The sequence below is a fragment of the Macaca mulatta genome, chromosome 12 (genome assembly GCF_049350105.2).
Source record: "Macaca mulatta isolate MMU2019108-1 chromosome 12, T2T-MMU8v2.0, whole genome shotgun sequence".
Classification (NCBI taxonomy): domain Eukaryota; kingdom Metazoa; phylum Chordata; class Mammalia; order Primates; family Cercopithecidae; genus Macaca; species Macaca mulatta.
In genome coordinates this window covers 93,335,078-93,362,205 of record NC_133417.1, presented here as the reverse complement: position 1 = coordinate 93,362,205, position 27,128 = coordinate 93,335,078, and the positions used below count along the sequence as shown (strand labels likewise).

General features: G+C 36.0%; 1 protein-coding gene across 26 annotated transcripts in view; it reads right to left on the bottom strand.

The window, feature by feature from the left end:
• Positions 1-27,128, bottom strand: part of GULP1 (GULP PTB domain containing engulfment adaptor 1) — a 305,123-nt gene that overhangs the window by 222,466 nt on the left and 55,529 nt on the right. For 5 of the 26 annotated variants that reach the window (XM_077956612.1, XM_077956627.1, XM_077956613.1 and 2 more), the window contains exon 2: positions 24,943-25,107. The exons of 20 other annotated variants lie outside the window; for them this stretch is intronic. The gene's annotated coding sequence lies outside the window, so the exon portion shown is untranslated. Of the gene's footprint in view, positions 1-7,730; positions 7,805-24,942; positions 25,108-27,128 lie in introns of those variants that run through there. One more of the 26 variants, XM_028830915.2, reaches the window with a different exon arrangement.

Sequence of the window (27,128 nt, the reverse complement as noted above, 5' to 3'; positions counted from 1 at the left end):
CCTGTGTACTATTTATCATTTGATTTCACCAATTTAGGGAACTGTAAGTTTTTATTGAAAGTGCTGGAAAAGAAAAACTCCCATTCATTGTAGAGTGTGTTTTTATTAGAAAACCATTCTAAGCTATGAATTATTTATTGCCAAATGAAATAATGATGTTTATTGTTTTCTATTAATATCTGCCAAGAAATCCTACTACAGAAGAAATCACAAACAGTGTGAAATTTGAAACAATATAGCCATTTGTACAAATGATTAAAAACTGCTGCCCAATCAAGGAAACCATAGTATTCAAACTACTTACATGTTGCCAGCTGATTTGTAAATACAGCAACCACAGACTTACTGTATGTCCGAATTAGATAAAAATCACATCATTTTCTTTGTGCCTGGGAAAGAGCAAATGCTCAATAGATGTTTAGGAAGAGTTTGGGTAAAGAATGGAAAGTGTTAAAGAAAGGAGAAAAATCTTATCAATAGGTCACCAAGCTCCACTCTGCCAAAAATCAAACCAACAATCATCACACACACACACACACACACACACACACACACACACGCTTAAAGAGAAGTAGAACACACATTTGAAAGTATATTCACTTAAAGACAACCTCCCCTCAAATTTAAAAAATGCTAACTGTGCTTTTGGTCAATGCTACATGTGTAATCTCTGAGTGTTAGCTCAAGGACTTACTTTGCAGAGAAGCAATTTATTCAAGACAGAGACTACACTGTGAGATGCAATCTTTATTACGTTTTAAAACTGAAATAGCCTCACATACTTACAGATGTCAACATTATCAAGTAAGTTTAATTCCCTGTATAAGTGGTTTATGTGTTTTAAGTCCCATCTGTGGATTGAAATAACCCATAAAGTAGTTAGTACATGACAATTAATTTATAAGGAAAAATTGTGAATTAAATGAGGGGGGCATAAGTAAAATATGCAATGAGATCCAAAGAAAATCTCAAAAACTCAGTAAGGAATAGTTATTTCTCATTCATTGATTGTTTTGCTTAAAACAAAAATGAGGTAAACAAAAATATAAGGTCAACCAAGAGCAAGTTTCTGTGCTAGGTACCACAGATTGTCCAACCAGTGCACTTGTGACAGAGAGTTTCTCACTATGCTCAAACTGGTCATCTGTGTGCTCTCAAAATGCCTGCCATGCCTATAAATCTCATCTGTGAGTGTTGTCACCCATTCTCCTGCTAGAAGAATAATCCTACCTTGAGACAAGCAAGATAAGCCTTTCCCCCTCTGAAGATACGAGAGTAAGCACCTGAGCTAAGACTAGATCATCTAAGGCTTATGTGGGGATCTGGTACAAAAGGTACACCTAAACAAAGCAACAGCAGCTTGGGCAACAAAGCAAGACCTTGTCTCTACAAAAAATACAAAACAAATTAACTAGGTGAGTTGGCACACACTTGTAGTCCCAGCTACTTGAGAGGCTAAGAAGGAGGACTGCTTGAGTCTGGGGAGTCAAAACTGCAGTGAGCCATGATGGCACCATTACACTCCAGCCTGGGTGACAGAGGGAGACTTCTGTCTCTTTTAAAAAATGCAACAGTAACAGTGAATTACCTGAACCAAGAACAGGCTCTAGACTCTGAGTGAGATGGGAAGAGAATCAGTCTGTTTGTAGCTAGAGCAGAAAACCAAAGACATAGAGAAATAAGATATTTTACAGATGTTATAAAGCAGTAAAGTTCATGAATAATAAGTAGGAGTGATGAGAAACTGAGACAGAAAAAGGTAGAGAAACATCTACAATAAAGAGAGTACTGGTGGCCACAAGAAAAGTATGACAGAGGGAGCTGTGTCATCCCAATGGCAGAGGATCAACTCTGTCACTAGGGGGCAGAGAAGGAATCTGCTCAGAAAAGCCACACTAGTTACATCCCAATTCTAAATCTCAGTCCATTTTCCTCGGGTTCTCTTAAAGATTGGACATGTGGCTGGGGTTCCTGTCTTGTTCATCTCTAAACTTAACCTTACTGAGGTGAGTGAGTTTTTTTTTTTTTTTCTTGCAATCAAAAGAATCTATCATCATCACTTCTGCCTGGTCTCCTTAATATCCATCTAAGGAACTTGTCTCAAAATGATGAATGAACAAAAACTTCATTGTACACTACACTGTAAAAATATTTTTTACAGTTGGGCATGGTGGCTCACGCCTGTAATCCCAGCATTTTGGGAGGCCGAGGCAGGTGGATCACCTGAGGTCAGGGGTTTGAGACTAGCCTCACCAATGGTAAAACCCCATCTCTACTAAAAATACAAAAATTAGCTGAGTGTGGTGGCATGCATCTGTAGTTCCAGCTACTAAGGAGGTTGATACAAGAGAATCGCTTGAACCCGGGAGGCAGGTTGGAGTGAGCCAAGATCACACCACTGCACTCCAGCCTGGGCGACAGTGAGACTCTGTCTCAAAAAAAAAAAAAAAACAAAAAAAAAACCATATATATATATAATATATAATATTTTATATATATATAATATATATAATATTTTATATATATATATACACACACTATCTATTAACATACTTTCAAAAAATTATACTAACCCAATGAAAAGAAAAAAAAAGGCCACATAAATTTGTTATGAATCTTAAGTCACTGAAAAAAGTGTAGTTTTCAAAAAAGGAAATATGTTTTTCATTTACAGATAACTGCTCTACAGCTAATTCAAAGCAATAACAACAGATAAACCTATGCTGTGGTTATCTTTTCTTTCTTCACAAGAACAATAGGGCAAACATAATTTACCTTTGGCTTCTGTATTTTCTTTGTTATACTGAAAACATTTTTTTTTAACTAAAGTCTATTTTTTATATATATATATATATATATATATATATATATATATATATATATATTTATTTATTTATTTATTTTAGATGGAGTCTCGCTCTGTTGCCCAGGCTGGAGTGCAGTAGTGTAATCTCGGCTCACTGCAGCCTCTGCCTCCCGGGTTCAAACAATTCTCTTGTCTCAGCCTCCCGAGTAGCTGGGACTACAGGCGCATGCCACCACACCCGGATAATTTTTCCATTTTTAGTAGAGATGGGGTTTCACCATATTGATCAGGCTGGTCTCAAACTCCTGACCTCAGGTGATCCACCCACCTAAGCCTCCCAAAGTGCTGGGATTAAAGGCATGAGCCACCACACACGGCCCTAAAGTCTAAATTAAATGTATTCATAGGTTACATGAATGTCTTAGAAAAAAATACATTCTTTCTCAGTTTTATAGATCCCTCCACACCAAAAAAATCCCCAGACCTTTTTTCTAATTCTTACATATGCATTAGATTTTCTTTACCTTAATCATAAGATATTAGGTACATAATTTTTACCATACTTACAAAATCATACCCTGCAGCTGGGAGAAAGGCAAAAGAAGAAGAAAAAAAAGAGAAAGAGAAGATTGAAAGAGAGAAGAGGAAGGGATAGAAAGCAGAAAGGTTTCTGCTGTAAAGGAGACACAAAAGAAAGAGATGAAAGGGAGAAAAAATGAGGTGGACTAATAGTTACAAGTGTACCCACAGAGCATCGCCACGTCATTATTTTCCAAGCTTCACAATCAGAACCCCCACCCACCCATCCTACAGTCCAAACATTTCAGGAAAGAGAGAAACTAGGCTTTTTCATTCCTCACTCAATGATACTGATCACTCTTCTGACAGGTTGCAGGACAGTGATGATGGCTGGGTCCAGAGTCACAGCCTCCTCCCTCTCAGAAGCTACCCATTCTGTTAAGAGGCCATAGACCACCACTTTCCTAATTGTGCAGCTCTCCTTGGGCTTCAGTGTGTAACTATTTCTATCTTGATATCTGTTTCTGAGTTCCTAGAATCTTAATGTACTTTTGCCACACCCTCCCTCCAGAAACTGAAACTTGACAAATAAATCCCACTGACTGGCATGGCAGACCTAGACTTCAAAAAGAACACCTGTTATAGCCCCAGGTGTCTACATATTAAATACCACCTGATTCTCCATTGCTGTGCCATACCCACAAGCTAAAGCTCCCTATTGCTCCATCGGGGACTCCTGGAGCTAATCTATTTCCTCCAAAGCGCCTGGAGGTAGTCTCGGGTAACCTTGGACATCGTGCTGCTTCTATTTACTCACTGGAATGCAACTGTCTGCCCTGCAGCTGAGACAACATCCCCAGCACCTGGCCTTCTCCCCTAACCATCGTGACCAGTTCACACAGACACAGACAAATACTAAGATATGAGAAAAACTATAAACAGTGGGACATCATTCCAGTAACTGAAATGTATTCATTTAACCAATATTTATTGAATGTCAGGGATAATGTCTGTATGATAGTGATATAACAATGAACAAGACAGATTTTCTGTCCTCAAGGAATTTGTGTTCTATTTATTTGCACATATAAACAAAAATTTAACTACATATAAAGGTAAAAACATCCCTTTGTTACTACAACAAATAAAAACATGTGCACTTCTATCTATTGTCTAATATAGAGGAAAGTATCTGAAATGTTATGTCAAAATATAAGTTAAGGAGCATACGCCACATTTTCTTGAGTGGAAGATGCAAGGATTTAAGAAATTGGGGCTGGGCGAAGTGGCTCATGCCTGTAATCCCAGCACTTTGGGAGGCTGAGGCGGGAGGATCACGAGGTCAGGAGATCGAGACCATCCTGGCTAACACGGTGAAACCCCGTCTATACTAAAAATACAAAAAATTAACTGGGCATGGTGGCAGGCACCTGTAGTCCCAGCTACTCGGGAGGCTGAGGCAGGAGAATGGTGTGAACCTGGGAGGCAGAGCTTGCAAGCGAGCCGAGATCACATCACTGCACTCCAGCCTGGGCAACAGAACGAGACTCTGTCTCAAGACAAAAGAAAGAAAAGAAAGAAAAGAAAAGAAAAGAGAGAAAAGAGAAGAGAGAAGAAAAGAAAAGAAAAGAAGGAAAGAAGGAAGGAAGGAAGGAAGGAAGGAAGGAAGGAAGGAAGGAAGGAAGGAAAGAAAGAAAGAAAGAAAGAAAGAAAGAAAGAAAGAAAGAAAGAAAGAAAGAAAGAAAGAAAGAAAGAAAGAAAGAAAGAGAATTGGAAGTTGCCCTACAAAGTAAAATACAAAAAGCCCATGTAATTGTAAACAGACAGATATGCAAATGAATCAAAAGGTGAGGGAGAAAGAAAAGAGAGCTAGTTCAGATACAATAGATGCATACTGGGCAGTTAACACAGAAATATGTGCACTTAATACTCAGATATGTAACATGAAGCTTATTTTTTTCTCTAGAATTGCATATAACGTCATGAACTTCATAAACCTCAATCTGTCTACAGAAAATAATTCTGCCTTTCTGGTATCCTTAGTCCAGTGGCTTCGTCTTGTAAACTGTTTCTTGGTTTTTGTTTTTATGGGGTGTTTGGGGGCTTTGTTTTGTTTTGATTTTCAAATCTCAGTCACTGTTCAGCATAAAATTTCTAATTCAGAGTTTCCTTTCCTCCTTTACTAGCCCTTCTTTTGCCCCATACCCTCTTCTCCTATGCTGTCTTTTCTTGGTTGGCCTGCTCTGGCTGCTGGAGGTGTCACAGAAAGTTGGATAACCTGAGCAATGTCCCTCAGTTGAGCAGAAAAGTTGGACAGCTGGTCTTGATCATTTCTTTCCCTGCTGTACATTGTTGTTCCCATCATCATTTTATCCGGCCCTGGCATTGGTATGACACTAACCTACTAATGTTCTGGCCACTTGTTCTCTCTAGGTCTGCCCAGATGGCATCCCTTTAGCTCTTTTCTGCAACACATTCATGGACTTCAAGTGTGCATATACCATATCGCCCACTTCATAGTCTTCTGACATCAGAGATTCCAAAAGCAGTGTTGCTTCCCTTGTCTCACCTCTTCAGGCAATCTCTGTGTGTCCCATAACATACGAAGCAGATTCCTGCAGGGCCAACTAGAGTCCCCTTACTTCTCAGGCCTGGACTATCTTTACCATGCCTTTCTTGACAGCCTACCCTCTCTTAATTCATTCTTTCTAAAGTTCGGTGACCCTCAGACAATGTTGCAGACATTCCTTCCCAGCAGACTTGCAACAAGACCCAAACCAATGTTCAATCAACAATTATCGGCTTCCTTCTAATAAATATTGGTAGCGCTCAAGAATTTTATGCTTCCTCATAACCAACCCGACAACCAGGTATATTTCACAACAAAACAAAGCACAAACAAAATTCTGCCTCATAAGCAAATATTAGCCAGCAGGCACAAAAACAGTCATACATACTGTTCCAGTAAGCTCTATGAAGTCCCTAGTCTATCACTACAAAAGCCCCTTACATGAATGGTGATCTCCAAGATAAATAAAATTGTATCCCCTACAAGATTAACCTTCCCAGTCAATCCAGGAAAAGATCCTAGGACAGATCTTCCATAAAAGAAATGGCAGGGCAGGAGTATAGGACCATGTGTACTGCCATACCAGCACACAGCTGGCAAGGCAGAGGTTTCCAAACCATATTTCTAGCCAGCTGCATATAATGAACACCACTTGTTTCATCAGGGAAACACTATTTTTAATACTTTTTGTGTTAATTAACCCAGTGGTACAGGTGTAAACAGCAATTTGAAATCTTGCCCCAGGTGCCTCCAGAACTTAGATCACTGATTAAAGTCCTTCAAATATTATCCAACCACTCTAGTGGTGGATGTTAAAATGAAAATGAATTGACCCAAGTATATATATGTGTGTGTGTGCATACATATATATGTGTGTGTGTATGTATCATAGATACATATATGACCCAAATACACACACACACACACACACACATCCCATGATCTATACTAGCAGATCAACAAAAATTATGGATGACATTCAGAATGAGATTCTAATCTCCCTTCTTTGGAGAAAACCACAAACCATGGGGTACCAAGATGACTAGCATCTCCCTCCCAGAGAAAGAAAAAAAGAAGGGGAAAAGAGAAAGTGATAATGCTCCATAGTTGCTCTCCTTCAAGATTATAGTCTGCCTTATAGCTCCCTCTTCATACTTCCCTGGAGACAGAATGTTCCAAATTAGTTGGGCTTTATTATTACACAGATGTGAAGGCTGAGAGCCTACTACCTTGAGCATGGTAGTATTCTGAACATGCTGTTTGCAATTTAAACTCTTCACTTTCCACTATCAATTCTCTCCACAGACCTCCTTTCACCTATAAGTAACCCAGTAACCCTGAGGATCAACAAGTGGTTTCAGTGATCCTCCACACTACAGAAATGCAAACACCCACATGGAAAGCCGAAAGGGATTCCTCAGGGATTTGCAGGCACTTATTTGCAAAAGGGTTGCCTATTGCTTGAGCAAGATGATCAGATAGGAATCCACAAGGATTTATTTAATTATTTACCTACAGCAAATGATTCTCCTGAGAAGCACAGAGGGAGGTCAGCAAGTTGTAAATAAGCTAGATGCTAGATAAAATAGCAATAACACACATTAAGTGCACTGAATGTAAACTGAAGATTTTAATACACCTTTTAAAAAGCTGCAATGTTAGATCTGATAAGTTTAATAGAACATAATCTATAAAATCTGATGTAACACAAGCACATAAAGTCTGATCAGCAGGGACTACTACCACTGGTTAGCTCTTAAAGCTGACACAAATTAGACACATCCATATAAGCCCTTATTTTCATGATTAAAGCTGCTCCTCTTTCAAACTTCTTACCTTGCAAATGTCAGTTCTTCAAGTTGTACAGTATTTCTCCCTTTCACTCAACTCTCTACATCCTGTCATCAAATCTTACCTACAATAGCAAAAACCACAATTACTATTGCTCCGACTTAATATTTTGCTTTCAAAGGAGCATTATAATATATATCTTCTTCTTCATTCAATTAGTGTCAGAGACTAATAACCCTTTGCCTTGAAAATTGGACTAACTCTTCATTCATTCCTACACTGTTTTCCCCAGTCCTTGCTCTGTTCTCTGGCATTGATAGCTCATAACTGCAAATCTTGATTCTGCCATCCACCTACCTACCATCCTTCAATGCTTCTTTGGAATTTTCAAGATAAATTTTACACTCCTCCATAATTAGGTCCCTGCAAACACCTAAACTAAACTCTAGTCAATTATTCCTTGATGCACAGCCATTGCTTTTGATAGTTCCAATCCATTGGACTCTAACAGCTACAAGAATTATTGCATAACATCTACAAATACACACACCAAGTAACCATCTATAGACTAAAAACATTACACACAGAGACATACTGTAATTATTCAAAGGCGTAAAAATGAACCCTCGAAGTTACCAAAGGCAGTTAGATGTTATGACTTTAAATTCTTACAGATACACTTGAAAAACACAGTGTTTTCTAGAAGAAAAAGCAGGCAATGATGTTAATTTAAAAGATAATAAAGATTGAGAAAGTAGTAATTTTTCAAACTTTAATATTTCCAAAACTCCTAGGAAATTAACTATAGGACGTCTTTCCAGTCACTTACCTACTTCATCTACCTTTCTTTACGATTCATATTTTTTCTTTTTTAAAATATTAGAGCATACCTCCTATTAAGCATCTTTTTCCTTTTCCATATTCTGTTCTCCTTCACAGGTTGGAAGTAAGATGTGGTAGATCTCCAAGTGTTTCAGTTGTTACACAATTGGTGGGAAAAGACACTGTGTGCATTCAAAGTATCAAATAATGTTTTACTCTCTTGGCCAGTATGATCCATCAGCCTTCTAAGTCAGATAATAGGTGAAAAAATGGAAAGAATCTACACCCATAATGTCCAGAGGCTTGTTAAAGAAACACAAACATGTAATATCTTGGCATATGGCTAAGAGGACTCTAGTTATTCCTTTGTGAAAAAGCCTGGGGTTACCTGTAAATTTAAATTTAAGACTTTAGAAAAACAAGCAACAGACCTTTAACAGGTTTACCTGTACGTCCTGCAGGCACTAATAAGGGAATAAATTTCACATCTGTTCAGTGTCAGAAAGAATCATAAGTTTTCCACTGTTTTGTTTTGTTTATAAACATGTGCAGGTGAGTAAGGCATCATCAATAATATCACTTGCAGAAATAAAAGTCAGTTATATATGTAGAAAAACATTTCCAAAAATGAGTTCTGAGAAACACTAGTTCTATGAAACGTTTGAGGTGTTTTACACACACACTCAAAAAGACTAAACATATTTAAAAAATGTTACAATGGTATTTCTCATATTTTTAATACATTAATGTTTATTTTGAAGATCCAAATAATTTCTTATTTTGTCTCACAAGGAAACATTTTCACATGGAATATTTCCAGAGTTTTGTTTGTAATGTGCTCAGAAAAATGATGAGATAGACATAGTTTTACCATTAACAATTTTATTTCCAGAAAATGGGTCAATTGCTACAATGAAAATCTTGACTGAAATGCAGAAGTATATGACATGCAAGTAGTCATTAGCACATTAAATCAAGTTCATAAAGATGTCATGAAATAATTTTTTACTTTTTAAAACTGAGCAACAATAAATCTCAGTACTTACAAAAAACATTTTGTCAATAAGGAAATAGAATTAAATTTGGAAAAGCAGGCAATCATGATGGAAACTAGATTTTGTTCAAAATCCCTTTGAATTAAGAAAAAATGTATTGATATAAATGACATATATTTATCAAAAGAAATGTGCTTTCTCTCCATTAGAACAGGATAATTATCACCATATATATCAAAGGCATGGTAAGCATTAAGTTGCTTTCTAAACCAGGTCATTAAAAGATGAATAGATAAGTTTCAACTTTTCCCCCACACATTTTTCTTCTCATACAATTAATCTGCCAAACAGAATTACCTCAATTTGGTTTAGGTGTGAACACCTGACAAATCACAACAAACATCAAACGTGCAATTTCCAAGGATGTCCTCCATATTTTTTCTGTAATGATGTTAAAGTCACAATGATCTTTTTATGCAAATAATATCACATCATTTCCAGGCATAAAAATCATTTCATAGTTTCTGACAACACTTACAGACCTATAGATCTCACATAAGCTGACCCTTGTTTCTATCTCTCTCTGTCTCTCCCTCTCTCTTCTCTCCAGCCCCCCTGCCTCACCCACTCCATTCACAAAAATCTTCTACAAATCTTCCTGCTGTGCCTCAAACAAGCCACAGTCATTCCTGCCTTAGGACTTCTTTTCTTAGACCTTGGCCCAGCACCTTTTCAGGCTCAGAGATTCTAATTTAAATAATTAGAGATCAGAAGCAGGCATCAGCGTTTCTTGAAAATGACTAGATAAAAAGAAGCCTGGGACGGAACAGATGAATAAATGATTGACATAAATAATGACAGCAACTCTCTAACAAATAATTTTACAAAGCAGAATGTATTTTACATGCTGCACCTAACATTTAGCATTTAATACGTCATGGTCAAGCTATCTCTGTCATCTGTGCAATATTTTGCAATGCAGTGACATTTTAGAAAGGCAAAGAGCTTTAAATTGCTAATTTATTGGGGAAAATAATTAAGTTTTCACGTTCATGCCACCATAAAAGAGAAAATACATTTCATGATTATGTTGAACAACACCCTTCAATTGTATGGTAACTAAACTATTTATTATATATTAAAATCAAGACTGTTAGTTGGGCTATTTACTTTTCAATTCTTAAAATCAGATAATAAAATGAAATATAAACTTCACAATAAAATTTCTAAAAGGCAGTTTGTGTTCTATTGCTCTGTATTCACATAAGCATGTCATGCCTTGCTATCTTTCCAAAAACAGCAGCCAAATGGTTTCCACTTAATCTCCTTCTCCAGTGCTGTCTTGACAAACAAGAGCACTTTCAAGGGTACAGGATCAGACATTGTGCACACCATGACCAAACCAAAAACAAAAGCTTCACCATTTACTTAGTCAACATTGATAATTAAATCAATCTTCCTCTTAAGAAATCAGAATAAAGATTTCACAGGTGGAAGCAGCTCTTACTGCCAAAGGGCTTTCTATGATTTGATGCATCCAAGATTTGATGCCAGAAAAAGTGATGAAAAACTTGAAATACTTGTATTAGTTTTCAGCTAGTGGAGGAAATTTCAATTGCTTGAAATTTAGTGTTAGAAGAAAACACTGAGTTGCCTATGGTGTATAATAGAGATTCTCTGAAAGCTACAGTAGGTAGCTATAGACTTTCGGGGTTATGATTGAAAATTTTTATGCTTGAAAATTATTAGCAGTTCAGAAAGAAAATAGAGCCTATTTTGTCCAGAATACATTCGTTTTAGTCATGAGTGGCACTGTTTATAAGATCATAACCAGAGAATCTAAGAATGAAGTAGGTAGAATCATCAAAGTAAACCAGCAAGAAACTAACTACAGGATGTCAATCAAAGAGAACTGGAGATCAAGAGGCAGCAGAGCATCCTGCCAATGGGAAAACAAAATTCTGCAGCATGGAGGAGTTCACTTCACATTGCAAAAAATCAATAAGGCTTGATAAATACAGAACAATCACAAGACAAACACTGAAAACCTCTACATTTAGCTAGTCCCCGGTCTCTTTCCTGGTTTATTTACTCACTGATTCTTTCCTCACTGTGGAATAGCTCTAATATGTCTTTTTGAACAATTCCTAAAGTTAACCAGTGCATAAGCAGCATCTCATCTTGAGTTCAGTTTTCTAAGTCCTACAATATTACTAATGTCACATGAAAAAGCAAAGTCTTTTCCTTCCAAAACCATGATAAGGAAAAACGAGCAGTAAGTTATTTGGGGCCTATAATCTCCCTTCTCCTCAGAAAAGCTAATAGTACATCAACATAATTTTTAATACAGTTCATCTTGCTCTTATATTTATAACTAACTATAAAGGCACCTTACATTCAAAACAATAAACTGAGGCAAATTTTCCCATGAGACTAACTTGACCACAATCTAATGAAACATTTTCATTTTGTATGTTGTAGAAGCATGAAGCATATGATAACAGGAAATACATTCAATACCATGCTAGCAGAGAAAAGCTTTCCAAAAGTTTGGTTTAAGTTAGATAGATATTTGAGTTTGTTGGTAGCAGCTTAAGTCAGTTATTTTACTGTCATTTTAAGAACTGTAAAATACAATCACAGTCCCGTTTATTTATTCCTTATAGCATATATCACTCTAGAGCCTAAATAATTATCTGTGACTGCATCGTCTTTGCTCATCACTGCATCTCCAAAAGTTGGTACAATGCATGGCATATAATTCAATAAATACCTTTTGAAAGAGTAAATTAATGTTAAAAAAAATCATGAAATGAGAACAGAATGGAGGCATATCAGCTTACAGATACTTTGAAACATATATCTAAAGATGTTTTGTTTATTATCCAAATCCAACTGAAAATAGTAAATTTATCTGTGAAAAAAATATAATTGATAAGACCTCCAATACTTCATTATAACTGCCTTATTATAATTATGTTAGCATTTTTTGAAAATCAAAAGAAAGTTTTGGTTCTTTTCCCAAAATGAAAAGAATCTGTAAACCAAAAGAATACAGTTGAGTCCATTTCAACTACATATTTAAGATGCTGGACTGATTACTTATTTTTTAATGTGTCAATTACTTAATATTTACTCATTAGAAATGGATGTCCAATGTTAATAACGTTAATTAAACTAATGACTATTACAACTGAATGTATGTGTTTTCAACTGAATTGTATGTGAAGCAAGCTTATTTTTATTTAATTTTCTTCATAATAAATACTGTGCAAGAATTAGGCATTCTTAAATTTTATACTGTGTAAATCTTATTCCAACCTCGTTAAGTATGTCTCCTGAAAAATTAGTCCTTTATACTTATCAGAGTTTTTAATTGATGCACAATAATTGTACATATTTATGGGGTGCAGTGTGCTATTTCAATACATATATACTATGTGTAATGATCAAATCAGGGTAATTAGCATATCCATCACCTCAAACGTTTATCAACTCTTAGTGTTGCCAATGTTCAATATCCTCTCTTCTACCTATTTGAAAATACACAATAAATTGTTGTTAGTTTTATTCACCCTAGTGCTAAAACAAACAAACAAAAAACACACACAACAGAACTTTTTCCTTCTATCTGTTAATTTTATATTCATGAACCAACCACTCTCTATCCCATCCCATCTACCCTTTCCAGTCCCTAGTAACCATTAATCTACTCTCTACTTCTATAAAAACAACTTCTTGAACTTCCAAGTATAAGTGAAAACATGCAGTATTTATCTTTCTGTGCCTGGCTTATTTCACTGACAAGGTTTGTTGTTGTTTGTTTGTTGTTGTTGTTGTTGTTGTTGTTTGAAATGGAGTCTCGCTCTGTCACCAGGCTGGAGTGCAGTGGAGCGATCTCGGCTCACTGAAACCTCTGCCTCCCTGGATCAACCAATTCTTGAGCCTCAGCCTCCTGAGTACCTGAGACTACAGGCGTGTTCCGCCACACCCCACTAATTTTTTTTATTTTTTTTAGTAGAGACAGGGTTTTGTCATGTTGGCCAGGCTGGTCTTGAACTCCTGGTCTCAAGTGATCCACTTGCCTCGGCATCCCAAAGTGCTGGAATTACAGGTGTGAGCCACTGTGCTCAGCCAGGATTTCATTATTTTTTTATGGCTGCATATTTTATTGTACATATAGACCAACTTTTCTTTATCCACTCATCTGTTTATGCACACTGAGGTTGATTCCATATCTTGGCTATTGTTAATGGACATATCTTGGTTAGCACTGCAATAAACATGGGAGTGCAAATATCTCTTTAATACACTGATCTTCTTTCCTTTAGATATACCCAGTAGTGAGATTGCTGGATCATATGGTAATTCTATTTTTAGTTTTTTTGAGGAACCTCTATACTGTTTTCTACAACAGCTGTACTAATTTATCCTCCCACCAAAAGATTATAAAAGTACTCATTCCTTCACATCCTCACTAGTATTTGTTATTTTTGTCTTTTTAATAATAGTAATTCTAACTGTGGTGAATTATCATCTCATCATAGTTGTGATTTGCACTACCCTGATGACTAGTGATGTCGAGCATTTTCTCATATACTTTGTATGTCTTCTTTTGAGAAATGTCTATTCAGATCATTTGCCCATTTTAAAAAGGGATTATTTGTTTGTAAGCTGTTGAGTTTGTTATATATTCTACATATTAATCCCTTATTGGATGAATAGTTTGCAAATGTTTTCTCCATTCTGTAGGTTGTCTCTTAACTTTGTTGATGGTTTCCTTTGTTGTACAGAAGCCTTTTCATTTGATATAATCCCATTTGTCTATTTTTGTTTTGGTTGCCTGTGCTTTTGAGGTCATATTTGTAAAATCTTTGCACAGACCAATATCCTAAAGTGTTTCCTCTATGTTTCCTTCCAGTAGTTTTGTATTTTCAGATTTTACATTTATCTTTAGTCCACTTTGAGTTGATCTTTGTACATGGTGAAAGATAGGGGTCCAGTTTTATTTTTCTGCATGTGGATATCCTGTTTTCCCAGCATGATTTCTTGAAGAGACTGTCACTTCCACAATAAGTGTTCTTGGTACCTCTGCTGAAAATCTGTTGGCTGTAAATATATGGATTTACTTATGGGTTCTCCATTCCATTCCATTAGTCTATGTGTCTGTTTTTATGCCAGTACCATGTTGTTTGGGTTACCAGTGCTTCATAGTATATTTTGAAGTCATTAGTCCTTAGTAGTATATTTTGAAGTTTGACACCTCTGGCTTTGTTCTTTTTCCTTAGGATTGTTTTGGCTATTTGGGGTCTTCTGTAGTTTTGTAAGAATTTTAGAATTGTTTTTTCTATTTCTGTGATGAATGTCACTGGTATTTTGAAAATAACTGCATTGAATCTGTAGATCATAGTGAATAGCATGGTCATTTTAACAATATTAATTGTGTTAATCTATAAACATGGAAATCTTTCCATTTGTGCGTGTGTGTGTCCTTCTCAATTTCTCTCATCAATGTTTTGTAGTTTTTCTTGTAGAGATACTTCACCTCCTTGGTTAAATTTATGCCTAGGTATTAATTTGTAGCTGTTGTAAATAGGATTCCTTTCCTAGTTTTCTTCTTCAGCTAGATCTTTGTTGGTGTATAGAAACACTACTGATTTTTTGAGTGCTGATTTAATATGCTGTAACTTTGCTGAATTTGTTGATCAATTCTAAGAATTTTTTGGTGGAGACTTTAGATTTTTCTCCATATAAGAATATGTTATCAACAAACAGAAACAATTTCACTTCCTTCTTTCCAATTTGGATGCCCTTTTTCTCTTTCTCTTGCCTAATTGCTTTAGCTAGGACTTTCAGTACTATGTTGAATAAAAATGATGAAAATGGACATCTTTGTCTTCTTCCAGTACTTATGGTAAAATAATTTTTAGCTTTTCTACATTCAGCATGTCATATATGGTTGTGAGTTTGTCATATATGGCTTTAATATGTTGAGGTATGTTCCTCCTATCCATAATTTGTTGAGAGTTTTTATTATGAAGAGATGTGTTGAATTTTATCAAATGCTTTTTCTGTGTCCATTGAGATAATCAAATGGTTTTTGTTGATATGTATCATGAACATTGATTTGATTATATTGTACCATTCTTGCATCCCAGGTTAATTCCCACTCGATAATCATATATAATCTTTTTTATTTGCTGTTGTATTAAGTCCAAAATACCAGTTTGCTATTATTTTATAAGCCATTTTTGCATCTATGTTCAATATCAGGGATATTGGCCTATAGTTTTCTTTTTTGTTGCATCTTGGTCAGGTTTTGATATCAGGATAATACTGGCTTCATGGAAATAGGAAGAATTTTCTCCTCTTCCATTTTTTCAACAGTTTGAGAAGAACTGGCATTATTTCTACTTTACAAGTTTGGTAGAATTCAGCAGTAAAGCCATCTGGTCCTAGAATTTCCTTTGGTGGGAGACTTTTTATTATGATTTTAATCACATTATTCATTATTGGTCTGTTCAAGTTTTCTATTTCTTTTTAGTTCAGTCTTGATAGATTCTATATTCTCAGGGATTTTCCCATTTCCTCGAGGCTTTCTAAGTTGTTTGCATACTGTTGTTCATAATAGTCTCTAATGATTCTTTGTATTTCTGTGATGTCAGTTGTAATGTGTCCTTTTTTATTTCTGATTTTGTTTATTTTAGTCTTTTCTCCTTTTTTCCTTAGTCTAGCTAATGGTTTGCTGATTTTATTTATCTTTTAAGAAAATCCACTTTCCATTTCATTGATTTTTTTTTTTTTTCAGTCTCAATTCTGTTAATTTCTGCTGATCTTTACTCCTTCTTTCTAATTTTGGGTTTGGTTTGTTCTTGCTTTTCTAGTTCCTTGAGTTGCATCATTAGGTTGTTTTTTGGAAATCTTTTTACTTTTTGGATGTAGAAGTTTATTGCTATAAACATTCCTCTTAATACTCCTTTTACTATATCCCATAGGTTTTGGTATGTTGTGGTTCTATTTTCATTTGTTTCCAGAAATATTTTAATTCCCTTCTTAATTTCCTCATTAATCTATTGGTCATTCAGTAGCATGTTGTTAAAGTCCATGTATTTGTACAGTTTTGAAAGTTCTTGTTATTGATCTCTAAATTTACTGTGTTATGAACAGAAAAGATACTTGATATCACTTTGATTTTTTGAATTTAGTGGAACTTATGTTTTTAATCTAACATATGGTCTATCCAGGAGAATCTTTCATGTGATGATAAAAAAATATATAAATTCTGCATATGTTGGATAAAATGGTCTGAAAATGTGTATTATATCTTCCTATTTGCATTTTCCCCACAATGGGGAGACTTAGCCATGGAGATCCTTCTTGGTGTCAGGTCTGACATGGCCTACAAGTAGCTACAGTAGTGCTGGGTTCCAGGGTGCAATTACTCAGAGTAGCTGTGAAGCTGAGGTCCTAGGCTCAGGTCCTCATGAAACTACTGTGGCATATGGGTTCTGGGGTGCAGATTCACTCTCTGTGAGAGTGTTGGATGTAGACTGCCCAAAGAGGCAGCATCCATGACTCTCAGGCACCCTCGCAGTTCAGACCAAGGGAATTTGGTTGTAGCTGAGACTCTGTCCTAGTCTACCCTGGTTCCCAGGTGCAAACCTTCAGAGCATTTCTGCCCTAGGAATGCTCTGAAAGTTTGGACCTAGGGAGTAGGGTAGGCTACAGTTTGGGAACCAGACCCAGCAGGGCTCAGAGACGACGTAGATCCTGGGGGGATAAGGCACCATGTAGTGGTGACTCTGGACTCCGAGGTGGTAAAAATTGGCAGTGTCCCAGACTCTATGAAGCCAAGTGTAGTGGCAGCAATGATCCGAGAATGGTATAGTGTAGCTATTGCTTGGGCCCTGGGGAGCAAAGAGCAACACAGCTATGACTCTACTCCCTGGGGAGGAGAATTTCTCAGTAGCTCATGCTCTAGGTGGCTAGTACAGCTCCAGGGAAGCAGGGTACTAGAGCTGTTTGTCCTGTAGGACAGGGTGTCTCAGTTCAGCCACTGCACTGTTTCTTTGGGACTCAGCGTACCATGTCAGCTCTGCCCTGGGATGCACAGCTGCTCTACTTGGTCAAGTCACCAGTTCCCTGGGAGGTATTATGCAACTAACTTCATTGGTCAGGCCCTCTGTAGGGGTAGGAGGGGTTTGGTGTCTGCTCTGGGTGACCAAAGCACTATTTCTCTGGGATACAGGGCACCTCTTCAGCTTGGGTACTTGAGTACATGACCACTCCAGGAGGCCAAGACACCATTTCCTGTCATGGGGAGGAGGGAAGCCTACCTACTCTGGGCATTCAAGATACTGTTTTTCCAGGGACAAGGATACTGCTTCAGCTCACGCACAGGCAGCGATGACTGCTCTAGGCAGCCAAGGCATCGTTTCTCTGGGATGTAGGTTGCTACCTGAGCTCTGGCACAGTGACTACAATGGGTAGATGGAGTAGCTTTGCCAAAGCACTGTTTCCTTAGAGGCAATGTGTAGCTTCAGCTCAGGCCCCTATGGGCAGCACACAGCAGTGATTTCTAAGGGAAAATGGAGTAGAGTGGCTCCACCAAGACACTGTTTCCAGAGAGTGGCCTTGCAAGTTAACTAACATCTCTGTGTCTCATTTTGTTCACTTGGAAGGTTAAAATAAGATCATCATAACCTGTTGTGAGGATAAATGAGTTAGTACACATAAAGAATTTAGAACAGTGCCTGGCATGTAGTAAGCACTTGGTAAATGTCAGTTTTCGTTTTTTATTTAGTATTTTCTATTACAGATTTCAGTTTTCCTTATCCCTACCAAGTCTTTTCGTAAAATAATTCATATAAAGAACCTCATAAAGCATTTACCAGATAGTAAATACTCAAAGAATGTGTTACTTTGCCATTGTATACCTACTTATTTATCTCATGAATTTTCCAGGTTTATAGTTTATCATAAGTTTTTGCATACAAATTTAGCTCATGTTTCTGTCAAAACCTTACCGATCAGCTTCAGTGGGGAAAATGACTTTATTTAATGGTTTAATTTAAAGTAGAAATATATTATAAATATATAAATATGTGAAAGTGCTACATCAATGTCATCTTGTTTTGTCAATTAGCAAACTTCTTCACCTCTACTTTGCATCATTTTCTTGGAAGTTCAATGTATAATGAATCTAGAATTTTGGCATTCATATACTTAACATTTTCCTATTCAGTTCCTCAATAGTGAGGCTAAAGACTGAAAATATGTATTCAAATTGAAATCTTACTGAAACATGCATGCAAATTTAATGTATTACAAGCTGTATGACTGTTATTAGTCAGGGTTCTCCAAGAAACAGAACCGTGTGTGTGTGTATGTGTGTGTGTGTAAGAGAGAAAGAACAAGTGAGTGAGCAAGAGAGAAAAAGAGAGAGGATAATTTCAAGGAATGGGCAAATGGCTTCATGCAATTATAGAACCTAAGAAATCCCAAGATCTACAGTCAGCAATCTGGCGTAGTTTCAGTCTGAGTACAAAGGTCTGAGAATCAGGAAAGCCAATGGAGTAAGTTGTAGTTGAGAATCCTACAGGTACAAGATCCAAGAAGAGCCAGTAAGACATCAGTCCAAGTCTAAAGGCCAAAAAAGACGAGTGTTCCAGCTCATGCAGCCAGGCAGAAGAAATTCCATCTCACTCAACCTTTTTGTTATATTCAAATCTCCAGTTGATTGAATGAGGCCCACCCACAACAGAGAGGGCAATCTGCTTTATTCAGTTCAAATGTCTCATCCTCACACCCTCACAGAAACATCCAGAATAACATTTGACCAAATGTCTAGGCACACCATGACCTAGTCAAGTTGACACATAAAATTAGCCATTACAGGTGATGATGCAAGTTATCGTTCAAATTGGTTCACATACGAAAGTGAAAAGAGAGCTAACTTGACAGGGTTCCAGAACAACTAGCGCAAACTCAGATTTTCTCTGGCAAACAGGGATACATGCCAGAGGGGAAAAAAAATGGGATAGTTAAGAGAAATTTAGCTAGTATAAAAAGCAAGCTGCCTTCTTTATTTAACAAAGCCACAATTTCTTCTCGTGGGGCCTGGAATGGAGTAAATATGAAGCAAATATTTACTGAATAAATGAAGAAATTTAATACAAGAAGCATGTACAGGAATTCTCACATTAAATGATTGAAGAAGAACACGATATGACTACATAAGTTACAATTGCTCCTGCAGTATGATTACATTTGGATGCTCAAATTGATGTAACATGGTCTCATAAAGCTAATGAATGCATAAGTTTCATATTATAGATTGGAATACATTCATTTAAATTTTTAATATAAATATTGCTCTTTTTTCCTACTTATCATGAGCATTCTTGGCTATAACCTCTAGAATGCATGCAGCAAGGGTTTACATTACTGTGCTATAAGGTGCACTTCAGTGAAAAATTTAACATTACTTAGGAACATGAGTTGGATCAATGGTATGCGATTTGAAATGTGGGGGAACCTATTAAAGCCTACTACCCTTCATAGTTATTCCTGAAATGCAGCATGGTATAAATACAGGGTTTGAAGTCAGAAGGGTATATTTTAAGTCCTATTTCTGTCACTCAAGCTTTGGTACATTGAACAATTCATAGGACCTCTTTTCATATTTTTTATCTTTCCTTTCCCCTTAATTCTGCCATAATCAATCTTTCATCAAGTCTTATTTTTTGTCCCTCAAAAGTTCTCTCCTCATCTTTTTTTTTTCTATTTTCATTAAAATTAAACTTTCTACTTTACATCTGCCTAATCATAAAATACTTCTAATTAGTCCTCTTTTTTTAAAGTCCTACTGAAACTATATTCCATCCTCTGAATTATTTTTCTAAGAGCTAATTTTAAAATTCCAACCATTTTTTAAAAGAATAAGGCCATTTTCTGCCTTTTCCATCATCCTAATACTTACATTAGTCTGAAACATCCTATTACTTTCCCCATTATCCACCAAATTTGTATTCAGTACTATATTTTCCTTGGAGCTATTTCAAGCATGTTGAGACTTGGCTTCTCTATGAAATTAAGTTTATAAACAAAGCTCATTTTCTTTCTAAACTCTACAATGCCTAGAACATTCCTGGAAATAATGTTGCATTCAATAAATATTTGCTGACATCTATGTTACAAAATGAGAATGATTTGCTCTCCAGGTTCATCTACTGTTGTACAGAAAATGTGTACTGGAACAGATACCAAAATTAATATAATCATGTTTTTCAAAAATGTGTTACAATTAAACCTGTTATGCTATAAAATTTGAATCTCAAATTTAGTTAAGCAATAAAATAAAAGCCATCCACATTGGAAAGGATAAACTATAACTATCTCTATTCCCAGATGACAAGACCCCATATATAGAAATTCCAGTAAAAACAATAAACCTATGACAATAAACGAGTTCAGTAAAATGTATATATAAAAATCAGTTATATTTCTACACATAGGCAGTGAACAATAGGCAGTGAACAATTTGAAGAATAAAATTAAGGAAACCATTCCATTTATAATAATATGAAGAAGAAACTACATAAAATAAATGTAACAAAGACGTGCAAAATGTGTACACTGAAAACTAAAAACACATTGTTGAAAGGAATTAGAGAAGATCTGGCAAATATACCCTAGGCTTATACACTGTAGACTTAATATTGTTAAAATGGCAATATTCTCCAACTTAATCTACAGATCTAATGTAATCCTTATCAAAATTTCAGCTGCCTTTCTTGAAGAAATTGATAAGCTGATCCCAAAATTCATATAAAAATACAGGGAACCCAGAATGGATAAAATAATACTAAAAAAAAGTTGGAAGATATGCTTCCCAATTTAAAAATGCACTACAAAGCTAAAGTAATTAAGACAGTGTGGTCCTGGCATAAATCTAAGCCTATATATCAATTGAGTGGAACTGAAAATCCAGAAATAAACCCTTGTATGTACAGTCAATTGATTTTTTGCAAAAGTGCCAAGACAAATCACTGGGGAAATAATAGTCTTTTAAACAAATGGTGCTGGTACAACTGGGTATCCACATGTAAAATAATGAAGTTGGACCCCCTATGTCATATTATACACAATATTTCATTGACAATAGTTTATAGACCTTACTGAAACAGCTAAAACCATAAAACTCTTAGAAGAAAACATAGCCATAATTTTCATGATCAATTAGGCAATAGTTTCCCACATATGAAACCAAACAGAAAAACAATAAAAGAAAATATATACATCATCAAATATTTTCATCAAAATATTAAAGTTTTATGTTTCACAGGACAACATCAAGAAAGTGAAGACAATCCACAGAATTGCAGAAAATATTTGCAAATCATACATCTGATAGAGAACAACTCAACAATAAAAAGACAACTCAATTAAAAACTGAGCAAAATATCTGAGTACACATTTCTCTAACGAATATATACAGATGATTAATAAGCACTTGAAAAGATACCCAATATCATTAGTCATCAGGGAATTGCAAATCAAAGTCACAAAGAGATGCCACTACACAACCACTAGGATGGCTAAAATTACAATACATTAACAAGTATTGACAAGCATGAAAAGAAATTGGAACCCTCATATATTGTTGATAGGATTGTAAAATACTGCAGCCACTTTGGGAAACAGTTTGACAAGCCCTCAAAATATTAAACATAGAGTTACCATATGACCTAGTAATTCCACTCCAAGGTTTATATCCAAGAGAAATGTTGTCCATAAAAAACTTGTATACAAATGTTCAGAGTAGCATATTTCAAAATAGACAAAATGTGGAAACAACCCAAATGCCTGTCAACCAATGAATGCATAAACAGAACATGATACATTAAAATGATGCATTTGTGGAGACATTGCTTGGATTGTGGAAGTTTAAAAAAATATCAAAACTTTGAATACATTCCGGGTTAATTTGTGTTTTAAGATGAAATGTGAATGAGTTTTCTTTTTGAAATAGATTTTAATATTTACTTTTTTGATATGTCAGACGGTTTCAATAATGAGTTTTCTTTTTGAAACATATTTTAATGTTTACTTTTTTGATATGTCAGAAGGTTTCAATAATTTCCATCTACTATTGAGAAAAAGGTATTACTTTTCAGTGTTTGCAAAATAGGTTCATACTTAGGCAACTATTGCTTTAGATCATTTACTGATAGAAGATAAACTACGGTCATCCTTTGGTATCGGAGGGCGACTGGTTCCAAGACCCCCTACAGATACCAAAATCCACAGATGCTCAAGTCCCTCAGTAGTACTACAGTCAGGTAAGATGTTACCACTGGAAAAGCTGGGTGATGAGCGTAGGGGACTTCTCTTGTATTTTTGAAACTCTTATGAAATTATAATTATTTCAAAATAAAACATTATAACTCTTCATTTTCACTTTTCAGTATTGTGATATTCTGCTTGTTTCAGATGCACAACTAGAAAACAAATTCAAGACTACGCTTTTATCTAAAACTTCCTCCTTATACCCATCTTCATGGGACAGGAATTGGTGTTTTCATAAATATATGTTTAATCTACATGAACACTGAGTAATATCAGCAACATACTACATTCAAATCATGTGGCAAGATTCATATAATACTCCAGCAATTACTGGATGGATGACATATTTCAGTGTTACCACTGTTAGTTGATAATGGCAGTAAAAAGGCCAGTGCTTCAGTTAATAGTTACAGGCTTGACCAGATGACTTCCTGATATTCTGGGTCTGACACTGAATCTATTCCTGATATTCTGGGTCTGACACTGAATCTATTAAAAGCAGAATATTATTCAACAATGTGTTTAAAATTTTTCTTAAATATATTTTAAAATAGTATCAGAGAAATTGTTATGCAACATTAATATAACTCCTATTATATCAATTAAGTTTCATTATAATAAATATTTTGAATAACAAGTTTTTCAATTGCTTTATAAATTCATGAGTTTCTCAAAAGTTTCACAATAAGTTTGAATTTGAATTGAACTTTATTTCTTTGACATTTACTACATCTACAATATTTTCATAGTAAAATAAACATAAGCTGGCTTCAGTTGATAATAAGTTCCATAATTCATGTCAGCAGATAATGACTGTTAATTCTTCAATTAAAACAAACAAAAATGCTTTGAGGCCAGGCATGGTGGCTCATGCCTGGAATCCCAGCACTTTGAAAGTTCCAGATGGGCAGACTGCCTGAGATCAGGAATTCTAGAATAGCCTGGGCAACATGGCAAAATGCCATGTCTACAAAAAATAGACAAAGAAATTAGCTGGGCGTGGTGGCGTGTGCCTGTAGTCCCAGTTATTCAAGAGTATAAGGTAGGAAGACCACTTGAGCCTGGGAAGTTAAGGTTGCAGTGAGCCATGATCACACTACAGCACTCCAGCCTGGGTGACAGAGCAAGACCCTCTCTTAAAAAAAAAAAAAAAAAAAAAAAAAAAAGCTTTGAGATAGTCACTGACTAGAAGCTGAAACTACACGTGTACTAATTAAAAGCATGACTATATATTAAGTTGGTCCACTGACTTTCTTTGAACATTTTGGAGAACATTTAGATAACCATATTACATAATAAATGCATTGCTTCTGACAGTTCATTTTTATTAGAAGTTGTATTAGAAGACCCAGAGAAGAAGGAAAAACAGCAACAACAACTCACATGTGGAAACCCTAAAAAGGTAGCACAGCATCACAACACCCAACATCACAACAGAGTGCTGTTGGGTCCGTCTCCCCGGATTTGTGCTATGGCTGTCACTTACCTGTCACATACACTTGAATAAGTTACTTCTTTTCAATTTTCTCAACCACAAAATCCAGTTAATAATAACTTCTATAGCATAGAGTAAATTTCTTAACATTATGCCTGGTGCAAAAGCCCTCAACCTGTCAGCTATTGCTACTAATTTTTCTGAGTCCCAATTTCCTTATTTGTGATAAAATAATAGCAATACATCCTCTGTCTATGGATCAGAGATGTTGTGAATCGAGAGCAATACTGCTTATTGCAGTGCTTTATCAGCTGTAAAGAACAATGCACTAAAAGTAAAACAACTTTTTTTTTTTTTTTTTTTGAGACGGGGTCTTGCTCTGTCTCCAGGCTGGGAGTGCAGTGGCGCGATCTCGGCTCACTGAAAGCTCCGCCTCCCAGGTTCCAGCTATTCTCCTGTCTCAGCCTCCTGAGTAGCTGGGATTACAGGCGCCCGCCACCACGCCCAGCTAATTTTTGTATTTCTAGTAGAGACGGAGTTTCACCAAGTTGGCCGGTATGGTCTCAATCTCTTAACCTTGTGATCCGCCCGCCTCAGCCTCCCAAAGTGCTGGGAAGTAAAACAATTTTTATACTATGATTTATCAAATACTCACCATGGATAAATACAAAAAATTAGCCGGCCCTGGTGGCCGGCGCCTGTAGTCCCAGTTACTCGCGAGGCTGAAGCAGGAGAATGGCGTGAACCGGGGAGGCGGAGCTTGTAGTGAGCTGAGATTGCGTCACTGCTCTCCAGCCTAGGTGACAGAGCAAGACTCCGTCTCAAAAAAAAAAAAAGAAAGAAAGAAAGAAAGAAAAGAAATAAAAAGATGATTATTGTTGTAAAAAATCTAAAAACCTTTTCTTGTTTGTTTTCTTAAAGACTCTGTTACTAGCCTTCATTAAAAATTTGTTTACACTTAAGTCTAGAAGCCACTAAACAACTACAGTCATAAGCATTTGGAGGCATTACTTGACTCATCAGGGGATTCCTTTAACCTGGAGATTTCTGCTAAGGCTTGGAGATTTATTTTTGGGCTCAAGCCAACGTCCCATTGTAACACAACTGATCATTACATGGATTTAACCCTACCCTGGGTTAAGCCATATCATCTTAATGGAAGCCTGATAAAACACTGCTTAGGACTACAGCCTGTAAGGCAGGAATTACTTCTGGTTTTGTGTCAAGGTTAAAAGGAAGTTCCACTCTGTGATTTATCCAGATAGGTCCATTAAATCATGACTCTCCATAGAAATAGGCCATATTAAGTTCTGCTAAAGAATATGCTCAAAGCAGGAATAACCTCTATTCACATTTTCTGTTATGGCATTAAACTATAAATTCCAAAGAGCTTGAATAGTCCTCTTCCTATAACATCAGACACAGTGACACATTCAGTATATGCAAGAAATACTAGGGGTTATTGTTATTAATAAGGATTTGAATGAATGAGTATGAACACTTTAAGGAAGAGGGAATAAGACCAAAATACATCATTTTCTCTTCTCTTCTAAACTTCTACCCCTCTTTATGGACTTCTTTATAAATGCACTTGCATCTTTTTAATCTTAAATGAAATCTTATCTTCATCCTGCCCCTTTCCATTCACAGCTAGCCTTCTTGAAAGAGTGGTCCACAAACAATATTCACATTTCCTCATTTCATACATACGGGTGAAAACACAGCAACTTAGTTTATATTCACCACAAGCTAAAACTATTTTCAATAGGCAACAATAACCCTCAAACTCTCAATCCAATGATCATATTTAATCACTCCTTTACTTAACCTTTCAGCACTTGACCATGGTTATTATTTCTTTTTTAAAAAAATTGTTCCCCTATCTTCCTGGGTACATTCTATCCTGTTTCTCGTCCTCTGAGATAGCTGCCTATCATAGTCTCCTATGAAATGTAACAGCGACCTAAGGTATAGTGAAGCTTGTGAGAGGGATTTGAGAAAATCAGTAAAGTAAAAATGATCTTGAAAACCATTTGAAGTGTTCTGTTGTGACAGCAGGAGCAACTGGCAGATAGTGCAAAATGCTTAGGAGAGTGGTGTGATGCTAATGATTTAGGGAAATGGTCTTGCGTAACTGCATGGAGACGAGGGGGTCCATCTGCTTCACAGCTAGCTCTACAAACTGGTCATGAAAACAAAAAGGAAGACAATTTTTCAAAACCATACTTAGTTAGCAAAAAGTGAACCTTGGTCAGCGCCTAAAGTACATACTCTGAGGTTTTAAAGAAGGCAGATATTTATAAGCATTGCCCAGAGTTCTGGCATACAATTTACTACTCATGAAAATAAGATCCTAATTGTTTTAAAATAGCAAAGCTACACTTAAAAAAAAAAAAAGTACATTGCAAGACATATCTATTTATTTCGAAAGATATATCTGTTCAAAGAATTTGATCTTAAACTAAATGTATGTATATGTACATAGTTCAACCATTGTGGAAGACAGTGTGGCGATTCCTCAAGGATCTAGAACTAGAAATATTTGACCCAGCCATCTCATTACTGGGGATATACCCAAAGGATTATAAATCATGCTGCTTTAAAGACACATGCACATGTATGTTTATTGCAACACTATTCACAATAGCAAAAACTTGGAACCAACCCAAATGCCCATCAATGATAGACTGGATTAAGAAAATGTGGCACATATACACCATGGAATACTATACAGCCATAAAAAAGGATGAGTTCATGTCCTTTGTAGGGACATGGATGAAGCTGGAAACCATCATTCTCAGCAAACTATCACAAGGACAGAAAACCAAACACCACATGCTC